Source organism: Anabas testudineus, chromosome 9 (assembly GCF_900324465.2).
Source record: "Anabas testudineus chromosome 9, fAnaTes1.2, whole genome shotgun sequence".
NCBI lineage: Eukaryota > Metazoa > Chordata > Actinopteri > Anabantiformes > Anabantidae > Anabas > Anabas testudineus.
The window spans coordinates 24,220,984-24,227,179 of NC_046618.1; positions in this window are offsets into that span (position 1 = coordinate 24,220,984).

Genomic DNA, 6,196 nt, shown 5'->3' on the forward strand with positions numbered 1-6,196 from the left:
ATTAGAGCAAAGCTTTGTCTCAGCCTAATTATCTCTGTGGTCAGAACTGCTCTCTAATTTCACACTGAGATGTGGAAGATACTGAATTATGACTCGGAACTACACTGCAGGGTCCACACTGGACATATGAGAGGACCAAGAGGTTTTTATCAAATTTCTGAATGTTGTGCTAAAACTTGAAAATGTTGGCTAATATATCTTTTTTTTAATCAAAAGTACCAAAGGCTGTGATCCACTGAGTCTCTGCAGTTGCTGTATCTGCACATAAACTGTTCATTCAAGGGGTCTTTGTTTGGTTTTATTGTAGAAACAGCCTGTCTTCCCTGCTGAGCTCCGAGGATGCTTTAAAAAAGCTGAAATTGAAGAACGTACACACAACCTGCCACCCACAAGCTGCACGTCACACAGTAACACACACATACACACACAGATCTTTAACAATTTCACTTCCCGTGCATCACTTCATATGAATAAATATCATTTACAGAACCTTTTATTATGTAGGTCATAACTCTGTCAGTGGACTTTTGAAACCTAAAAAACAAACTTTTCTAGTAGATTGTTCTAATTAGACCTTAAAAAAGACCTTTATTCACTTACTCAGAAAGACCTTAATCAAACAAACTCTGGACACCAAGGTATTAAAAACATTTAAGACAAACGTATATTTAAGGTTTCATGACTGTCCAATATTTTCGTATTAATCTGTGTGAAAACTGTGGCAACATCTTCACTTATATAAGAAGAAAACAACTCAAAGACTTTGCTGTGTGGAGGTGTGCTCTCCCACACCTGTAACCACACCCAACAGTGATGTCACAATATACTGACACACCTTGGACGCTTCTGAATCACTGCGGCAAAGTGAGAAGTTAAACCACATGAGGTCAGCAAAAACAAGATATTAAGAGGGGATTAATTTACTCTGCAAACATTAACAGTCAGTTAGGATGTATGTAGTACTCACTGTACTGTGTACTGTGTACACTGAGTACTACTGTGTAAGTAAGAGTGTTCACCAAACTGTTGACGAGCTAGTGAACCATTAAACCTTGGTCATTCTGAAATGTTAAAATTTGGATAAAACCAAATTGAGAATGTGCTGATATTCCAGTCCATTTTTATTACTGTCAACATCTAGTGGCCATCAGGGGAACTACATCTTAAAACACACCACATCACAGGTATTAATCTGTAAGTAATATCTTGAAATGAGTTTGTTCATTACTAAATTTGATTTATTCTTATGTTTCATGTGATATCCTGCGATGACACCAGTCCCAGCTCACAGAAGGTGGTAGGTGGAGTACATCCTGGACTGGTTATCAGTCTATACAGGAGCTATATTCACATTACACCCTTCTCACAGTGAAGCAGTGTGCTCACCACTGCATCACTGTACCACACCAGTGTTTATAATGACAGTAAGAAATGTCTTTACTCCACTTGTACAGTGAACGTACTGCTGAATCCTGTCACATGAATTCAGGCTCCACGTTGCACTCGAGTTCTGTGTTGAAGGAAAAATGCTAACGCTACATTGTTCCCTCGTAGCTGTAGCAACGCAGCAGCTAGCAAGTAAAACATGTGTGCGCACTTTAACAGATTCCTCCACCGCTGAAGGAAAAAGTGATCAAGCTCATTTTTTATGATCTCTGTGTGGAGATCAAAGGAAGGCTGACTTTATTGCCGCGGTCTATGCTTCTCTTTAAGGAACACCAGGTAGCAGAGGTTGCTATTTCCATGGGAAGCACGTGTGATCCGAGCAGTTTAGGCAGCTCCTTAATGAGAGCTGCTCTCCTGGAGGGGGTGTCCTGCACAAGAGACATGGCAACACCAAACACAACAGTACGGCCTTCATCACCACCAACATCACCATCACCTTGAGTGTCTATAAAGACAATAGAAGAAACTAAAGGTTTTTTAATAATAATACCCTAAAAGAGAGAAATGTTGTGTGAATAAAAACTGTACATACAGTATTGAGGATAAAAGCCCTCTCACAGCTTCACCTATAAAAAAGGTGTTAAAGACCTGATGAATATCACTTCTACATTCAGAAAATTAGACACGTGAGACACGTGACCGAACCTGAACCCATGTTTGAATACACACAGTAGGTCTGGTTAAAGGAAAGGAGTCGACTGACCCCAACATCACAGGGTGACATTTCAAGTCTGGTTGTTTTCTGAAGCCGTTTCACTTCTGTTTACTGTCTATTTCTTGTTGTTAGCTGGTTGCATAAACACATTTTCAGTGGATTGTGGTTGTTCAGTCACTGGGAGATCATTGCTATTTGAGAAGTAGATGAACATTAACTAGCTTCTACATTTAATAATAATAATGAATATTTTATTGATCCGATTGGGGAAATTGTGGTTGGACAGCTGCCAGACAGTACATGTCAACGCTACTACGGGGTTTCGGTGTGTTGTCCAAGGACACTCAGCCTGGGGTTCGTAGACGACTGCTCTACCACCTGAGCTACTGCCGCCCCAAATTTACATTTGGTCATTTGGCAGACTTCTGATGTGTTGAAAGCCACCAGGTTCTGCTTTGGTCCCTTTGTCTAGTAGGCTTCTGGCAAACTTTAGCTGGGCAGCCAGTTTCCTATTGGACAGAAGTGACTTTGTTCTTGCAGCATCATGAAAACCATTATTGTTCATTGTTCTCCTGATGGCAGACTCATGACATTAGCGACTGTAAGAGAGGCCTTTAGTTTCCTGCACATTACACTGGGTTCTTTGTGAAAATAGACTGTTTCACGTCTTCCTCCTGGTATGATCTTTGTTGGTTGACTGCTGTTGTGAACAGTAACAATGGCTGAATTTCTTCTTTTCTAACCTGGTGAGCATGAACAAATCTCCTGAGGTCTAGGTGTGTTTGAACGATGACAAACTTCTAGTGAGTGTAAAGTTCTTGTTTACATTGGGCTCTCTTTGTCTAGGTTTAAGATGTTTGAAAATCTTTTTATGGCGAGGCAAAGAAGCTGGCAAACAGATTTTTCAAATACACCTTCAGACATTGATATCCTGCTGTAACTCAAACAAAAGTCAGTGGGTCAGAACGCCACGGCTCATTCCTGCCGATCTGTGAAGTCACTGTAATAGAACCTAATAAAAACCAGTCCTCATAAAAACACTATAAACCACATCAGAACCTGATCCCACATCAGCCAGCTGACTTCTGACTCCCAACCACAAGGTCAAATAGTTTTAATTAAACATCAGAAATTCAGTAAACCTGTTACTCCCATAAAAAATGAACTGAGGAGAAATGATCCTCATTAAACCAGTTCTACAGCAGGTTTAAGTTAGACCTCAGGTATGGTGATTTCTACAGGACACAGCCACCAGATTCAAGCTGACAGTTTGTGAGGAACCTGTAAATAGATTTGCTTCTGATAACACATATTTAAAACCTTCTTAAACTGAAGCTATACTGATGATGCAGCCCTGATATTGCAAACAAGGTTTTGATTTGCGAGTCTCCTAGAGTCACACAGAGAGCAAACCTCTTTTAAGTGCCATTTAATGCATTTACTATTTGCCTTTTCCTTTTTTATTTGTGCTTCTTTACCATGATTCAATGCTGCGTTAGTAAAGTTCCCCCAACATACTACCTAGTGAAATTTACAACTGGAAATGAAGTTTACCCAAGTATTTGTAACCTTATGGTGAGCTTGTTTACTGATGAGACAGATGTAATTTGGAATAAAAAAGATGCTTAATTAAACAAACTAAAATAAAAAATAAAAAAAATTAAATACATCAAATGCCAAAAAATACTCTTTAAAACGATTCAGTTGCATAAACTACACGTAGCATTTAAAGCTAGAACTAAACTAAAGTGGACTAAAGCCACTGAATGAAAAAGCAGCAAACTACACTTGCGTATATCCTAAATATTCCTTAACCTAAATAATGTTTTCAATAAAAAACACAATTTCACCTACCACCTTTGTAGCATGAGGCCCACAGTCTTCTCTGGGGTTTTACAGCATCCTTGATGTTGTAACCGTCTCCTTTTAGCTTTACGTCTTCTAAGAATCTATTTTCTTCTAAAGTTGTGCAAACAGTCTAATCGATCTTTCATTATACTAACATTGACCTCCAGTAGCCCTGGCTTCGGTATCTGAGCAATCATCTCTTTTCTTTCTTCTGCATACTTCCTAGATCATACTGAAATATGTTGTACGCAACTTGTTTGATGTTTTCCAGTGATAAATCCTGTTGAGGTTTGTGTGCCCAGTTCTACTTAATATTGTTTGTTCTTTCTTATTGACCCCTACTTCTCAGACTACTGCACCTACTTTGACATTTTCCTATTAATCTAAACTTATTTATTAAGCTTGTCCTTTCTAAATAATGTGGCACACTTGTAGCACTTGATGCCACTGTTTGTTGGCGCTGACACTGACACTGTTCATTTGTTTCAAGAGGCACTCAGAGGTACCAGGTGTCTTAAACCTCCTTGATCCTGACTCACGGGGCTATGTTCAAAAGCAGCACATTGCTTCAGTGTTTCAGCTGTTAAATGTCACATTTATTCCAAGAGAAAATTAGAAAATGTCTTTATGGTCTAAACATAGCCACAGATTTTTGCCATCTTTCTCTAGATTCATTTATCAATATGTGTTTTAACACAGATCTGTTTTGTATCCTTGAATTATTTTAGACCGAGATGTCCAGTAAAACAGATGAACCTGATTTTTGGCCAGAAAAATACTGAGTTTTATTAAAATCGAATTACTGAGTGTGCCCAAAACAATCAATTCAAGCATGACTCTGGCTGTTCTTACTTGAAAACTTTTTCTAAACTTACAAATTTTGAAACCTCTCCAGTCTGGACGTGCTCATTGATAACTTCTCACGTTTGTTTTTGAGCTCTCAGTGAAATAGTGTGAAACTGTTCTGCTCAGGATGCGTTTGTGGACGTGACAGATCTCACATGGAAAAGACAAAAATAATTCACATCTTGACCAAACCTCCTCACACGGTCAGGAGGACAACAGCGAGCAGAGCTGCACCAACAATTACAGCCAGGTTGGGTTTGGCTGGGCCTACTCTAGCATCACAACACTTTTATAAAAGCTGCTGTCAACTCGCCCAGTTTTGTGCAAACCTTCACACATCTGGAGAATTTTAGCTGCTGCCCAAAACTCACTATGCTGCTTATTTTCAGATCATTACCCAAACAACCAGGCGTCATTTATTTTTCATACCTGAGCAATGAACGTTTTACTTGTTACTCATTGTACGTATCAAAATGAAACCTGGACGATTGTTTGTCCCCTTAAGGCCCCGTCTTTTGGTTGTGAACAACTCTTGAACCACCCTTATGAAACCTGTGGTTACTGAACCCACGTCTGCAGAAAAACCTCTGCTTTTGGTTTCTTTTTGGCCATGGCTTCCGCCACGGACAATTACAGTGAGGGTGGTTCTCACGAAGGTGAAGCTCTGTTCTGAAAGACTATTGTAACAAGTGCCAATTGTTTAAAGAACAAGAATGATCCAGAGGCAAAAGCTGCTTCTAAAGGACTTATAAAGAATCTAAGTTGGTGTCTTGAACTTATTTTTACAACATAAATATGTTTTCCAGGACCATCAGTGTAAATGTGCAAACAGCTGCAGCTCCTTATACCAAAAGCTCTGATAAACCAACTGTGTGCTCAGAACCAAACATAGAAAACAAAGTTATTTAGAGACTTTAGCAGCTGAAAAGACAAATATTTTTTCTAAAGAGTTGGTGGAGAGATAAACCCGAGCTAAAAGAGAGTAAGTACTGGACACAAACAGCACTGTAGTGGGACAATAAAGTTCTGTTCTGTGTGTACTAGTAGGACTTTAACCTCAAACATTCAAGGTGATCCAGGAACAGGCTCCAGTGGAAAGTATCAAATGGATCTAAGAGCCTTCAGCCCATCCAGCTTCAGCCCCCGATACTCTTGGTTTGAGTTATTTAGCCTCATTGTGCTGTATGATGAAAGTCAGTGTTCCCATGTGATGGGGTTTCTTCCTCTGTGCTGCCCCCTGCTGATTCACCACACATGGACACTTTGGTGCCGCTGAGCTACATTAGGATCAATGCACTGATTCTGATGAGTAGCAACAGCTCAAACAGCTGTAACAGAAGTAAAGCCACTCATCACACATGGTTCAATCCTCTGATTGTTAATGATATGCAACAAACTGAT